This window comes from Cyprinus carpio, chromosome A14 (assembly GCF_018340385.1).
Source record: "Cyprinus carpio isolate SPL01 chromosome A14, ASM1834038v1, whole genome shotgun sequence".
NCBI classification, from domain to species: Eukaryota; Metazoa; Chordata; class Actinopteri; order Cypriniformes; family Cyprinidae; genus Cyprinus; species Cyprinus carpio.
This window is the reverse complement of record NC_056585.1, coordinates 15253484-15269446: the sequence shown is the minus strand read 5'-3', so window position 1 is coordinate 15269446 and position 15963 is coordinate 15253484. Positions and strand designations below refer to the sequence as shown.

General features: G+C 35.4%; 2 pseudogenes; one reads left to right on the top strand and one right to left on the bottom strand.

Moving 5' to 3' along the window:
* Window positions 1–166: 166 nt before the first annotated feature.
* LOC109066216 lies at window positions 167–4190 on the bottom strand (annotated as a pseudogene).
* A 1237-nt stretch (window positions 4191–5427) lies between these two features.
* Window positions 5428–14073, top strand: LOC122134080 (annotated as a pseudogene).
* Window positions 14074–15963: the final 1890 nt, after the last annotated feature.

Here is a 15963-nt window from a genome sequence, read left to right as displayed (position 1 = left end):
AACTTTTGTAACTGATTAGTATAATAAATATATTCTAACTATCTAAACCTCCAAATGTTATTGTGTGAGAGTTAAACTGCAAGTTGCATCACCATATCTGACATTCCCTGACATGTGATTGTGGAACGCAATAACCAGAAGAAAGCTTTTTTTTTTTTTTCTTCCATTTCAGTCTTTATTTACTGAACATCCAAAGAGCTTGCAGTAACTTCAAAGGGTTGTTAAGGAGATGAGACATGATCGAAAAAGGAACAGCGAAGCAGCCTGAATGCACTAAAGAGCTGCCGCTGTCCCTCTGCCTCAGGTCAGGCACCACAGAGTGTCTGTTTTCAAGCCTTCCCGTCATCAACATGCCAGTCTCCAAACTGACCCCTTGACAGCGTCCTGAAGGAGCAGTCTGAGAATCATTTTACTTCAATTTCATACTGTTCAATTTCTTGTAACAATAATCCAATTCACAAAGGTTTGCATTTTTGTAACTTTGCCATTTTATTTTGCTGTTACATGGTTTCTGCGAGTCTGAAAAAGTCTTACTTCACCCCTTCCACAAATCAAAGCCTTGAAAAGTCTTAAATAACACTAGAAAGTCTTAAATTCGTAATGTAATGGGATTAAATGTTGCATGCAAATGAGTATAAAAATTGTTTTCCCTCTGAATTTTTTTCTGAGCCCATTGGCAGATATTTGTTCATTTAAATCATAAATTAATTATGATCAAAAACAAAGCTTCTTATGTCCACTTGCTTTTCTATACATCCTGATTTAAGAACCTTTAGACTTATGCACTGTAAAACAAGAAATAATGAGGCTCCCTAGACATTAAGAGTTCGAGAACATTGACATAATGTCCTTACATTTTCTAGAACTGTTTTTAAAATGGTCTTAATAAGACTTAAATTTTGCATCATAAGACCTGCAGAAACCCTGTGTTAACTAACACAGTTTCTGATGGAGTGAGAGATGAATGTACAATTAAATCCACTATTTCAAAGTTAATCAGCCTTTTGAACAAGCTGACGGAAGTATTTCAAGATGTCTGCCCTAACTTCAGATACGCTCACTCTGGGAAACCACCTCATTACAGGTCTGCCGTCTGGACCCACTAGAAACTTCTCAAAGTTCCACTTGATCTCGTTGACTCTGAGAGGTTCCCAAAACAATCTTTTGGTGTGGTCTCCCACAGGTGGGCAAGCATTCTGAAAGAGAAAGAGCCTTTATTTTTAGATCTCAGATAGAGAAAAGTAGTCCCCAAAAGTATTTGGAGTTTTATTGCAAAATATTAAAATAAGAGGCATTTATTTGAAAGAAACACAGCAAAAAACACAGAAATTGCTAGTACATTTCACAAATTATTACAAAGAAACATGAAATTGAAGTAGAAAGACTGAAATAACATTTTCTTGTTAAATGTAAATTGTAGATAAAACAATATACTGTTTTTTCATGTTCGTAGATGACACTTGGTTTGATATCATTTTATATTTTCTGTTGTATTGATTGATTTCAAAGATATCAGTTTGTTCAAATGGAATGACATGCAGATATCTCATTTAAGAAGTGTCATTAAAGTGTTCTAATGCTTTTTGGGTCTCTATATATTCCGAAATGGGTAAATAGTTTTAAATTTCAACAATTTCATGTTAACTAACAAATTGTTTCTAGAAAGTTTGGTCCTAAAATGGTTTTCTTGCATAAGGTGTTGAAAGCAATTTCAGATTTTAAGCAATGACCAACCTTTAAAATTGTAAAAAGGGCGTGTTCATTGACTCCATTCACATCCACCTTCTCAAATAACTGGAAATTTGGAACAAATCCATTGCCTGGACGGACATACCTGTGAAGACAAAGAGAAATTTGTTTCATTAAGGGTTTGTCTATAAGGAAAACAAATAGAGACTTTAGAGGGTCATGGCCAGATATGTGGCTTCAGGTATAACTCCAGAAAAGAGCCTTTAGGTTCAAGATATATGATACGTGCAGTAATTTAAAGGGGATGATGGATGAGAAAGACAAGCTAATTGCACACTATCTGATGCTCAGGTAGTTGTGGCTCATGAGTGATGGCCAGTAACCTCAAGGTTAAAATGCTCTTGAGAAACCTTAAAAGACTGTGTCTTCTGATTAAACATGAACTCGCTTTAATGCAGGAAGAATTTCATTATTTTTTCCAGGCTCTTGCATCCCAAACTACATGGAAACCCAAGAATAGTGAATCCAACATCTCGGAACTCCTCTTGTAGTGCATTCAATTCTAAATAGCATATAAATCACTCAGTCAATACAATTATCATGAACAGGTTTCATATTTGCTGTTGAATCTTTATTTATCTTATTTGCACATATTACCGTAATTTGCAAACATAAGTAATGTTTGTAAATACTAATATTTTTATATTTATATAATATATATTTGTATTTTTATAGATGTGTTATATGTATGTGAAATAATTTGTATACTTACCCACATACTGGAAGGTGAGTCCTCAGAAGGTGGCCACATTGACAATGAGGACATGCTTCCCAGCAAAATAGGAGAATGGGATGTACTGGGTCCCATTTATGGTTTTCGCACAATAGTTGTGTATAGTGTCACCTACACCTGGGTTACAGACCTGAGACAGACAAATGTAAAATAATGCTGTACCACATTTACAAAGTAGAGAAACATGAACATGAAATATACACCATGCAGGGTCAAAAAAAATCTGGGTCGGTAAGATACTAAAAAAATAAATCGTACTCTTATTCAGTAAGGGCGCACTGAATTGAAACCGAAAGACATTTATAATGTTACAAAATACTTTTATTTCAAATTAATCCTGTTCTTTTGACCTTTCTATTCCTCAAAGAATCCTGAAAGAATCTATCATGGTTTGTCACACAAAAATATAAGGAGTACAACTGTTTTCAACATTGATAATTATAAGAAATGTTTCTTGAACAAAAAAATCAGCATATTAGAAATGATTTCTAATCATGTAACATTGAAGACTGGAGTAATGGTTGCTGAAAATTCAGCTTTGGTGTCACACAAATAATTAAATATAAAACATTAAAACAGAAAAATGTTATTTTAAATTGCAATAATTTTAGGATATTGCAATTATTTTTGCATTAAAAAAATGCAACCTTGGGTTCTTTCAAAAACATTAAAAAAAAAATAAAATAAAAATAATCTACCAACCTCAAACTTTTGAAATAAAATTATTATTTAAACATTGCAGTGACCTTTATATTCTCACTCAAAATTGTGAAAATCCCAGGCACACCCTTTGTCATTGAGCAAAGTAATTTTCAAGAAAATGGGATGTGACTAATATAGGAGTAAAAAAAAACAAATAAAGCTGTAATATCATATAATAGTTCTATTTCTCAGAATAGAAATGTTTAAGGGTTGTATCACTTTGAAGCTGTAGTAGTGGATTTACAATACCCTGACCAGGCAAAGTAAATCATTTACCTTTACTTGACTTTTGCTGTTTGGTATTTGAAGTGCTTAAAAAAACAAACAAACAAACAAAAACAAAAAAACAAGCAGTTACAAAACAGTCTGCTATTTTGCTATATATATCCCTGGACATAAGAACTGAACACAATTCTTGTATTTTTTTAACCCTGTTTATTTCATTATTTCCAGTCTCAGTTACTGTGGCAAACCACTGCACCTGCTTCTGCTTGGTGAAAACAGTGCGCACAATCAAACCACACTGATTTATGAGCTATAACCTAAACGTCCTTACAGCACTGTGTTAAAAACATGCTTCAATACAGAGATTATACAAGATCTTTTAATGTTTCATACCAATTTGTTCCTATATTTACTGTAAGCTTCAATGTAACATGCAAATACTTGGATGTTGTTTAATAAAAAGCAATGCCTTTACTTTAATTCAATAAAAATGTGCATGTGTACCTTACTCTCATGTTCTCTTTTGCTGGTTTAAGTTTTATCCAATGAGCAATCCAGTGTTACCAAAATAGCATATTTTAAAAACTAAAAACTGCATAATAAGTATATGTCTTAACATCTTACCTGGGTATTGGATAGTCCACCAACTTTGTGTAGAAGACCCACCAAGACCAGAACAGAGATCCAGGGATTCTTCTGGTTCCCCATGAGGGTGACGTGTGGCCCCTGCAGGGTGTCTGTGTGCAGCCTGGCTGAGCTGGAGATGAAAAACACTGCAGGAGAGTGACACAGACAAGCCAATAATATTCAGCCTCATCCCACATTTTGACATAGTGAATACATCCTGTTTTTTTTTTTTTTTCAGTTCTAACCTAAGATTATGTTGTAATCTAGTTTGAAATTATGTATTTGTCATTTTGATTAAAATAACTATTGTAATGAGGCTTAAAAACCCCCACTAATCTGTTATTTGCTTGATAGTGGTGAAGCACTTGACAGTTATTTTTGTCACCAGTCTTCAACAGCTCGTCTGCAACACTGATATCACAAAAAAAGTCCTGTTACATGCATGTAAACAATTTGAGTAACATCTCAAGAGGTCCCTCTTCACAGATACATCATTTTTTAATTTATATAAAGACCTCCAACAAAAGCAATGAATCCCAGTTTTGTATTTTACTTTGGCTTCCTTTGTTTTTCATAATAATTCATTAAATTAAATAATTATTTTGGATGGTATGCACCTGCACTGGTTGCTTTATATTCTATGCAGCAGCGGATGGCTTCAGATCATCTAATGTTAAGCTTCTGAAAGTATCAAAGGTTAAGCTTATGTATAGTGGAGTGGCAGGTTTCAGCTATTATGGTGTCTAAATTATGAAAGCTGTCAGAGTAGCAAAACCACCAGTGCTTTTATTTTAAACTTTTTGTATCCATTTTATATCCATATATATATAATTTTATTGTTATTTTTACTAAGATATAATAGAAACAATAGTGCAAATGAATATAAGGGCTGAAAATCAAGCACAATATGTGTAGAATAAATAATTTTGAAAAACTAGATATTAAACATGAATAATCCAAGAGGTTGCAGTGCAGTTGCTATGTCAACAGAAACAGGTGTTTTGCCTCTGTTTTGATTAGACTATTATAGTGTTTTGCAGAAACAAATGACTCACTCACTTGGTTGATTGGTTGGTGGATATTTTGCACAACACAGGCTTGAAATGGACTAGTATGCAGTAGCTGTTTCTTATAAGATGTTGATTCTTGTGGAAGGGGGTAAAGAAAAGGGTAAATGCATAAACACACAGCTCAAACAGGCATCCTAATAAAACACATCATGACAGCTTGACTGAGAGGCAATGGAGAAAAAATGCAAGCAATTGTACATACAAACTTTTCTTGGTTTGTGTAAGAATAATGATGAGGAGGACAGAAGAAAGGCAATCCACAGATGTTCGTGTATGAACAACAGGGGCGCTATATTGACACAAAAAGCGGAAAAGAAGGCGATCACGTACGATGACGTGTGATCGTTACGTAGGCAGAAGGAACTCAGTCAGAAATGGCGACGTTGCTGCAGCCAGAGAAAGTGCTTTATCTCGTCCGAGGCGAGAAAAAGATTCGCGTTCCGCTCTCTCAGCTGTATTTTTGCAGATATTGCAGTGAGCTGCGATCTTTGGAATGCGTGTCACATGAAGTAAGTAACGCGGTGTGTGACATTTAGTTGACACAATAGATGTTAGCCATGCTAAGAGCGAGCTAACAGTCTATTGATGACAGTATTGTACCCGCCCTGGTCGGTTTAAGTGGAAGGAATTCTGGTTCTATGATTGGCTAGTTTATCCTTCCGTCATAAATTATGCGGCAATAGCGCAATCCAATTGGCTGTGACACCAGTAAGTTAACTTCTGCACCACCCACTTTTATTTATTTTATTTTTTTAAGGAAATTTGACAACCTAAAAGCTAATAGAAGAATTCTGAACGAAATGAAAAATCTGCTATTTCCGTTATGTAGATTAAAAGACGAATGAGGTTCTAAAATCAATGTGTTAATGCTTGCAGCAGCCATTTCGTGTTATATTAAGGGCATTAACTCTACCACACCCTATACAGACAGCTTGGGCTATTTTTATTATTGTCTATTTTATTTATTTTAACTAAAGCAATGTGTGAATTTTACCTCTGGCACAATGATTAAGTTCCATTAGGCCTTTCTCTACTTTTCCAATACATTTACTTTGAGCAAAACACATCTGCTTGTCTAAAAGCATTGTTTTGTTGTTATGCTTGTTATATAGGTCGATTCCCATTTCTGTCCCAGCTGTCTGGAGAACATGCCATCAGCTGAGGCCAAGCTCAAGAAGAATAGGTAAACTACATCTGTGCTAAATATCTGACAGGCCTGTGAATGAATAACCGAAAACAGACTGTGAGAGTATTTTATCAGGTCAGATAGATTGTGTTTTCTCGTAATGATGTAGAATGCTTTGTGATCCACCGGTTTCAGGTGTGCCAATTGCTTTGACTGTCCATGCTGTATGCACACCCCCTCTCCACACGGGCCACCAACATCCCAGCACCACTGCCTGATGACCCAACCAAAACCACAATGAAGAAGGCCTACTACCTGGCCTGTGGATTTTATCGCTGGACCTCAAGAGATGTAGGCATGGCTGACAAATCTGTGGGGTGAGTTCTGGCACTTCCTGATGTGGACATATGTTCCAGTGTCTGTATTGGTTCATCAGTAAACCCGACTGATCTTAACTACAATCTGTCCTATTTAATCCATGATGGTTATTTTGGTTTAATTTTAATGGTTTATAATGATTATTATGTTGTGTTTTTGTAGGTTAGTTTTTCTCATACTATAAATAATATATATCAAAATCTTGTAATGTTCTGATCAGAAGTGATGTATTTGCTTACTGTAACACTGTGAAAGGATTTTTTGGGCCAATTCTATTTCACTCTGAGCTGGAACATGACAGAAAAATAGAATCAAGTGACCATTAAATGTTGAAATTGACATAAGTACATTTTGCTTGTCGCTTTGAGCCTGGTTAGAACATTTTAATCTGTATGGACATTGTAGTAAAACATTGTTCATTTTGTATATTAGCCAGTGGAGGATGGCAGGAGCCTGAAAACCCTCATACTCAGAGGGTATGTCTAAAACAAGATCTCCTCTTATTCAATTAATATTACATTTTCCATCGAACTGTCTCAGGTAGTTGACAGATCACTTATTATCTCTAAATAGATCAACAAGCTGATTGAGTATTACCAGCAGCTGGCCCAGAGAGAGAAGCTGGAGAGAGACAGGAAGAAGCTGGCACGAAGACGCCCCTTCATGCCTCAGGCATTCTCGGTAGACACTCACACCACCATGTCTAGAAACACCCTTCTAACCTTACATTAACTTTCCATTTAGTAAGCATTATATGGCTGTGGTTTGTCTTGTCTAGAGTCTAAACTTGGGCAGAGTCTTGTCTAAAAATTTTTGTTACACTGAAGTACTGCTATTTTGTGTTAAAATGTGTGATAAATTAAATCAACTTTTTGCACACCACAAGCTGGCTAAATTGACTAAACCTACCAGGATCTGAAATGTGACTACATAAACATGTTTTTTTCAATTGTTTGGCATACATATACAGTACATAACAGTTTAAAAGTTGGGGGTTATTAAGATTTTTTTAATTTTTTTTTTAGCAAGGATGCGTTAAAAATGATCAAAAGTGACCGTAAAAGACATTATGCTACAAATGATTTCTATTTAAAAAAAAAAATAATTCTATTGTTCTATTCATCAAAGAATCCTGAGAAGAAATGGTTTCCACAAAAATATTAAGCAGCCTAAAAGGTTCATCAAGTCAGCATATTAGAATAATTTCTGAAGGATCATGTGACTTTGAAGACTGGAGTAATGATGCTGAAAATGTTAGTTTTTCCATCACAGAAATAACTTGCATTTTAAAACATACTAAAATAGAAATGACTTATTTTCGATTGTAAAATTGTTTCACAATATTGCTGTTTGTACTGTATTTGTGATCAATTAAATGCAGCCTTGATAAGCATAAAAAGTTAAAAAATCTTACTAACCCCAAACATTTCGACAGTAGTGTATTGTGGAGAATTGAGGGCTTCAGATGCTTAATTTCTAACCCTGTAATACATGACTGGATACTGACAGCACTTTGAGCTGCATGTCTTATTTACCAATGCAATCCTTGTTTCCTTGTGCTTCAGACTGCCACTTTAATCTTTGTTTGGAATGCATTTGTATCACTTGATTCTGTCTCTCTCCTTTTCTTTGCTTGTGCACGCTGATATTTTTGGTTTTATACCCCTCTCCAGCACAACAACAATTCACGTGGTGGTGAGTGGTATTTTTTTCCCCCCACAATTCTTACAGAAACACTAAGAAGGTCTTTCTTTCCCTTTAATCCTTCCATCAGTTTAGCATGTCTAATCTGTTACTAAATGACTTTATTAATCACATGAGATTCACTATTGCTACTTGGAATTCTCTGCACAAATGAATCTTTGTATTTGAGAGGCAATGTCTTTAATGGCGCAGTCCCGGTTAGCTGGTATTTATGTTTGGAGTTTATTAATGATGCTTGAAGTTTAGTTGCAGACCTATTTGTATTATATAGATTTAGAACAAGATTTCGCTCTGAATCAATCAGTTGGTTTCTTGGAAAGCAAGTTTTTAGACATCATTTGTGCTTAAACTATGGTTAACGATTACTAAATGCACCCTTTCAGCAAACAGTCTGACACTAGCATTCATCTAACAATAATGAGCTATACCTTAAACCTAGAATAACTCTTTATTATCATAGACTTAAGTGGTCTGTATTTATTTCTGAAAGGAGAAGTATGGTCTGGGAACCAGACTACAGAGACAGAGATCTGGAGCCCCAATCAGTGCCCTGTATGGCCTTTCGTAAGTATTGCCTTTCAGAAAAATGTGATGGTGCATCCCATTGCTTAGTGGTGTTTAAGGCAGTTATTATTATGTTGAGTACCAATATAATTGATGCATCACATTTTAAATTATTGTGGACTTTGTCTATATGATGCTGTATTGTTCTCAGATTAAAAGAAGGAGAAGACCAGAAGGAGATCACTATAGAGCCAGCACAGGCTTTGGATGAAGTGGAACCCCTGCCTGAAGACTATTACACTCGCCCTGTCAACCTTCCCTGAAGGTTGGACTCATCCCTGCTTCACCCAATAATACTACTAATTATCGTTTTAATTTAATACCATTTTAGTGCATTAATCACAGGCACAGCCATATAGATCCAGACTTACAGGTGTCAATGGGTGATTTTTGAAGTTGCATGTTCATGTAAGAATTGGAATTGATATAACTGAACCAAATTTTCTATTTTAAGGCAGTGAATTTGTTCTTTATTGACATGGTTATATGATGCATATTTTAAACATTGCTTGTGTTTTGATGCAGTAACGACTCTTCGCCAGAGGCTGCTTCAGCCTGATTTTCAGCCTGCAGGAGCTTCACAGCTGCACCCCAGACACAAGCACCTGCTAATGAAACGCTCTCTGCGTTGCAGGGTATGTAAATACATCCACAGCTTCTCTTTCACTCCAGAGAAAGCCATTCAAACCGCTGTCATTGAATTACTGAGCTAAAATCATTCAGCTTGTTTTTCTTTTATATACACTACCATTCAAAAGTCTATGGTTTTTAGTGTATAAGTTTTTATTTTCTCTTATACTCACCAATGCTGTATTTAGTTGAGCAAAAAATAAATTAATAATAATAATAATAATAATGTCAAAATATTATTACAATAAATAAAAAAGTATATATTTTAAAAATGTAACTTTAATGCTAATTTAGTGCTCTTATTATTATCACTTTCTATTTTTTTTTTTCAGGATTCTTTGATAAATAGAAGGTTCACAAGAACTTGAAATTTATTTTTCTGTAACATTACTGTCACGTTTCATCCTTGCTAAATAAAAGCATTAATTTCTTTCAAAAACAAAAAAGACTTACTGACCACAAACCTTTGAATGGTAGTTTATATCTGAAAAGCTCATTTGGTTTCATATTTGAATTAAATTAATCTGCAAATCTGTTAAATAATACTTTAAAGTGCTGTTAATTACTGTTCCTCATCCATTCATTTCAGAAATGTGAGCACAATCTGAGCAAACCAGAGTTTAATCCAAACCTCAATAAAGTTCAAAAAATCCAGCTTGTGGCAGTGTAAGTCATGTGTCTGTGCCATAAATTCTTGTATTTGCTGTTCTTTGAGTGTGAATGAAAACAATCAACCAATGATTTGTGTTCTTCTTTACAGTAGCTACATTCCTGAAGTGAGAATCATGTCCATTCCAAACCTGCGTCACATGAAGGCAAGCTTTGATTAATACTGGGACACTTAAATTTATGCCGTTTATTTATTGTTTTTAATAAATTAATAAATAAAGACTATTTGAACTTTTGAGGCTTAGTCTGGTTACACATCTTTGACGTTTTTGAGTTATATAACTTTTAACAATTTGTAAGTAATTGTAGTGTTTTGTTGTAATACAGGAGAGGTCAGGTTCTGCTGACCCTGACCAACCCAGTGGAGAACATCACTCATGTGTCTCTGTACACCTGTGAAGAGGAAGACCCAGATGACATTAACAGCACTGCTAAGGTAAAACACCACAGCTGAGCCTATATAACTACCAGTACATATGAATTATAGTGATTTAAATGAATTATAAGCAGTGTATACTGTGTGTCCTATAATGATGGCTTATGGTTGGTTTGTGATTTGGACAATTGTACTTATGTGGCTTGAGCTGAAACAGAAGCATGACTCTCCAAAACAGTGTTCATTTCGTTGATGAGTAATTTTTGTCAACAATTTTTCACTGTCGAAAGCGAGACGATAATGAAATAAAAATGTGTTTTGAATGACAAAAACTATGACGAAAATCTATTGACATTTTCTTCAATATAAAAATGAGGCAAAAATGTTAGGGAGGGACGATTTGGGAAGAGAGAGATTCAGTCAGAACTAATCTCCTGCGAGGTTATGCTTACATTTTAAAGGTGATGCCTATTGATCTATCTGTTTGGACATAAATTGCTGCAGATAAAACATTAAAAAAATGTCAATTATGCGAGTAAGAGAAGAGCAGGACATGGAGAAATTTGAAAAGCAACGATCAAAAAGAACTCAGTTTGGTCAGGTTTTTCTGAGCGCCACATCCAAAGCATGCACACAGGGAGAAAGCGGTTCTCACACAGTGCACGAGTACTGAATTCAGTTCTCTTTCATTTTTGCACAGAGAAATGCACTCAAATACACACAAAATGATGTCGAATTGTCCGTTTTGATGAGTATTCACGTAAACACACTCGGTTACGTCTTTAGTGAGCGTGAACAGTTTGGAGAATATCGGATGTGTATCAGTATAATACACCCTTGCATTCCATTTTAAAGGGACAGCGGCCTAATTTAGCTGCTGTCGAATGTGTCATTTATGTTAATCAAGCAACAAAAAGAGCGAGAAATCATTTACTGCTCTTGACTGAAAGACTTTAGTAACCCTAATAAGGATTAATCTAAATTTATTTATGTCTGCTTGAAAGAATGAAGAATGTGGTAAGTTGTTATAAAGAATGAATATTATATAACCATTGGTACTTCATTAAAAGCAGGACTATGTTCTGGTTTTATTTAATGTTGATATAAAGGCCTATTGTGCGTCACAGCATCTAAATCTGTGTCTGTACAAACCTATATAATGAGTTTGGAAATCTTAGAGAAATGTGTAATAAATGCATCACACTAACTAAACCCATTAGATGTACTATAGATTTAGTCAACTAAAACTAAAACAATTCAGATGACTAAATGGCATTTTAGTCAAAAGACTGTGACTAAGACTAAATCAAAATTTGGTGTCTATATTAACACTGCTCCAAAAGCAACCACTCATTCATTCCCCAGACAGACATTGTTTACCTTGAGTGGGCCACTGCAGGGGACATGATAGTCATTACAGGCTCACTATTACTGTGCTGCAGTGTGTCCTTGCCTTGTGTTGTGCCCTCATGGGTTTATTATGAAAAATTATTGTTTAATAGGTGCTGGTGCCCTCAAAGGAACTGGTCCTGTCAGGGAAAGACGCTGCCGCTGAGTATGATGAACTGGCTGAACCTCAGGGTTTTCAGGATGACCCAGAGTAAGAACCACCTCTGCTGATGGATATTGAGAGCAGATCAATCAATTTAGCTCATAAATTACCAAGCAGTAATACAGAGTCTGGGGCATAGACTTTGAATAGGTTATTTATTTATTACTAAGTAGGGCTGCATGGAGCTCGCTTTGAATTTAAACATCAGTTGTTCACTAAGTTTATCACACTCTCTATTCCTGAAAACATCTTTGGCTATTTTCATGATTCTTTCAGGTACCATATGATTTTCTTTCTTCTGAGAAGAAGATATTTTAAAGAATGTTGGTGACCAAACTGTTGCTGGTCCCAGTTGACTTCCAGTTGGCAACCAGCAACTGTTTTGGTTATGAACATTGTTCAAAATATCTTCTCGTGTGTTCAGCAGAAGAAAGATGTACACAGGTTTGAGTGAGTTGAGTTTTTGGGTGAACTATTCCTTCAGCACATTTAGCTGTATTTAAATCCATTCTCTGTAATACTGCAATTTCCTTCCACAATCAGTGTAGAAAATGTCACAAATTTCCAAACGAAATTAATATTTTATAGATTATAGAGAAAAATATATATTATTAAAGCATTGTTAACAGTGTATGCAGCATAATGCTGATTACCACAAAAATAGTTGACCCTGGTTGTTGTTAAAAATCTAAAAATTGCAGGTGTTTACAGTGAAAAGTAAACTGGGTCCGTATTCTCATGGAATTAAAAGCTTAAATGTAAGAGGTTTGACAAATATGAGCTGTATAGGAATTAAGTTCTTAACCGTTCTTTTTGAAGTGGGAATACTTTTATAGATTAACTTATTTTTATGCATTACAGAATTAAAATCATGTGCATGGGGTCTGTATATTAAAAGCAGCTGTTTGTAGTTTTGTGTATATTAAGGTGACTCGAGCTCCCTACGGTTAAATATAATTCACTGTTCTAAGTATATCACTGTCGTAATTACAGTAGGTAGATGTACATGAGCACATGCTTTTGTGGACAAACTTACATACTCCCAGAACAGATGTTAGAGGGGAAGCGTGGGGAAGAAACCGAAGCCATTCGCTTTATTAGAAGTCAGTGTACCAACATAATCTCTCATAAACTGACATTTCAAGGTAAAAAATGTATACACAGCATATAGAAGGTTTATTTTTGAGCTGAATGCAAAATTATATTTTCTCTGATAATCACTATTATGCCACAAATGCTGTTGATAGAGCAGAACTTGTATTATAGATGAACATTTAAGTTTAGTCAATACTCTTGGGGCATCTGCTTCTAAACATGATAGCATAGTTTCCTGTTTCTGCCGTTCATTCATAACAGTCTGTACTCTTTTGTATCTTCAGTGTGGTGGCCTTTAGAAAGTCAAACAAGATCGGCTTCTTCATTAAAGTGGTTCCGCAGAGGGAGGAGGGTGATGTCACTGTCGCTTTCAAACTCCGACATGACTTCCGGAACCTTGCTGCTCCGATCAGACCCACTGAGGAGGGGGAAGCCACCAGTGAGGCCATCTGGCTCACACACCATGTGGAGCTTAGCTTGGGCCCCCTGGCAACTTGAGAACAGAACACACATGAGCTACACACGCAAACATAAACACACTCTGACGCATAAAGGGACAATGTAAACAACATGGCACTAAACTCACAAACTCTTTTGCTCAAAAAAACATTAATTATCTTGACAAAGTGAGTGTAAATATTATCAGGCACACATACATCACTTGCAGGAATGCAGTTACTTGACAGTACACACAGTAAGCCTACACTTATGCCAGATGCTTTGCGCAGTGATCTTTCTCACTCTCTGTTTCTAGTGCCCCCTGCTGACGTGTTTATCTGCATGTGAGTACAGTGACATCACCTACTGTTATATTTCACGGTTCCAACTCCAGTTCTTCTCAGTGTTAATAAAGACATTTAGATTGATGCTTCAGCTAGGTTTTATGTTAATTTAATATTTTGTATTTGCTGTAAAACAAGCAAAATGTGCACTAATTAGTAACTGAGACAAAGTCATTGTTTCACAATCAGCTCCGTTATCCCGTCATCTGTATTAACACCAGTGCATTCAGCTTTATTTATCCGTCCCATGCTAGTAGCTGGAAGTCCTGATTTAGTTTCTAATATGACCGCCTTAAAATGTGGTTGAGCAGTCTATTCAATAAAATATGAGAAAAGTGATGGATCTGGGTGTGTTAATATTATTATTATTATTAATGCTTCAACATACTGTGTATAGTAGCCCTGTTGATTTTTACTTCATATACTGAAAAGAACATTTAACATATTTGCTTAGAATAAAGGAGCAAGCCTTTTTAAACTTTATTTACAGGATTCTTTCTTTCCTCATTTTAATTTTATCAAAAATAAATAATTTATCTGTATGGCTTTCTTCTTTTTGGACACTAATTTTATTATAATAAAAGTGAACAGTGACTGGTTTAAATTATTAACCATTAAAAACCATTAAAACAATCATAAAAGTAGTTGCACTACAGCTCGCTAAACGCAATTGATGTCAACAGAACTGGAACGACAAGAAGGCGAGTAATTAAAGCGTTTTAATTTTGGGGTAAACTTTTTCCTGTAATATTCATTCAATGTTAGATACTGTCCACTAGATGGCAGTCTATCATGTATAAAATGTATCATGGTCTTAATATTTGACATTGTGCAGTCAACAGACCGGCCTTTCAGGTATATGATTCATATGTCTTACTTGACAGCAGCTTGTTATGAGTCGTTAATATTATTAATCAAATTAAAAGCTGTTGGGTTTTAAGAAAATTTTTAAATTTTTATTTTAATCTCCGCTGAATGCATGAATGTAAGCTAGAGGCTTTAAAATGGCCTTATGTACAGTGTTTAGAGAGCCGTGCTAAGAAGAATCTACTTTCCTGCAGGCCTTGATGTGCCCTTAACCTAAAGAAGACAGGTAAATTGACTTAGTCAGTGGTACGATTCAAAACTGAGTCTGTACTGTCTGGTAAAACATTAACTGCCCTGTATTTTACAAATAACACAGTGTCCCACAGTGTGTTTTAGCATGATGTCACAGTTCTTGTGTCCTAACTAAACTGAACAGCACTTCCTGTGCTGCAGTGCACGCAGGTACACATTACAGCACACCTGATTATTATATTTTACAAAGGTGACAAAGTGCGGTCTTAGTGTAATGCGTCTAACAGTCTATAGCAGTTGTGCTGGGGAGTCTGGGTATTAAAAAATAAAGTGAGCTTTAACAGTTATTGGCAGACCTCTGTGTTTCTCTGCACTGTTGACATTGGCATGGCTGTGGTACACAGTAAATGATGTGGATGTGGAAATCGGTTTGTGTGTGTGTGTGTGTGTTTGTGTTTATTTTTTGGAAAAGTGATCAGATGTGTTTTGTCTCCTTGCTTCGCAGATAATTATCTTAAACTATGCATCTATTAAGAAAAGGAAACCGTAGCTTCCATGTATGACGCATTCATTTTTCTTCATAATAGGCATGTCTGCCTATGCCAGCAAGGCCAAAACACTTTATGTGCTGATTTTTCACGATCTTTAGAGGAAGATAGATTAAAAGTATCTTCTGACCTTTCAAAACAAGTTGGAGGAAAGAAAACAGTTTGGAACTGATTTGAATTCACATTTATATACATTCAGAATACGGCAAAATAAATGCTGGGCAACGGGCAAGATACACTATTCGATTACTGTTTTTCCAAGCCTTTGACTCTGTAAGTAACAGTGTAACATAAGTTCTGTGAGTTTTTGTTTAAATCAACTTTATTTATTTACTTATTGGTGCCTGATCACCATTTGATTAAAAAAAATGTCT